The following is a 1,081-nucleotide window of genomic DNA, read 5'->3' on the forward strand; positions in this document are numbered from 1 at the left end:
GACGGAACAGCAACAGGTGGATTAGATTTATTTTGACATGATTTCACAGAGACAGAGAAGAAACAAATCAGCTCCTCTGTCTACAGACTGACCTCTGTCTACTGACTGACCTCGGTCTGCTGACTGTCATTGGTCTACAGACTGACCTTGGTCTACTGACTGTCATTGGTCTACTGACTGTCATTGGTCTACTGACTGTCATTGGTCTACAGACTGACCTCGGTCTACTGACTGGCCTCGGTCTACTGACTGACCTCGGTCTACAGACTGACCTCGGTCTACTGACTGACCTCGGTCTGCTGACTGTCATTGGTCTACTGACTGTCATTGGTCTACTGACTGGCCTCGGTCTACTGACTGTCATTGGTCTACTGACTGGCCTCGGTCTACTGACTGACCTCGGTCTGCTGACTGTCATTGGTCTACTGACTGTCATTGGTCTACTGACTGACCTCGGTCTACAGACTGACCTCTGTCTACAGACTGCCCTCGGTCTACTGACTGTCATTGGTCTACAGACTGACCTCGGTCTACAGACTGACCTTGGTCTACTGACTGACCTCGGTCTGCTGACTGTCATTGGTCTACAGACTGACCTCGGTCTACAGACTGACCTCTGTCTACTGACTGACCTCGGTCTACAGACTGACCTTGGTCTACTGACTGTCATTGGTCTACTGACTGTCATTGGTCTACAGACTGACCTCACATGTTTTTCACATATTTTTACAACACTTTTATTCAGATTCTGTTTTGACCGTGTGTGTGTGTGTGTGTGTGTGCTCCTCTGTCCAGCTCTGTGTCTACTGTTTGTGTGTCCTGTCCCCCGTGGCAGTTGCTGTCCAGTCTCCTGCCAACAGTTCACACTAATCAGGTCCTACACACACACACACACACACACACTCTCTCTCTCTCTCTCTCTCTGCTATGTTACAATAGTTATAAGCAGAGCACAGCGTCCTGGGTTCGATGCCCAGAGACACCACATGCTCCTAATGGCAGTCAGAGGAGTAAAAACCTGCAGGTCACGTGACCTCCTCCATCCTCTTCACCACAGAGAGGCGCTCATCTTTAAAACAAC

The 1,081-nt window shown here is 49.5% G+C and overlaps 1 protein-coding gene across 1 annotated transcript in view; it reads right to left on the bottom strand.

Annotated features, from left to right (window-relative positions):
* The window catches only part of lrfn5a (leucine rich repeat and fibronectin type III domain containing 5a), a 35,466-nt gene that overhangs the window by 2,051 nt on the left and 32,334 nt on the right, over positions 1–1,081 (bottom strand).

Source organism: Cynoglossus semilaevis, chromosome 1 (assembly GCF_000523025.1).
Source record: "Cynoglossus semilaevis isolate Cse_v1.0 chromosome 1, Cse_v1.0, whole genome shotgun sequence".
NCBI lineage: Eukaryota > Metazoa > Chordata > Actinopteri > Pleuronectiformes > Cynoglossidae > Cynoglossus > Cynoglossus semilaevis.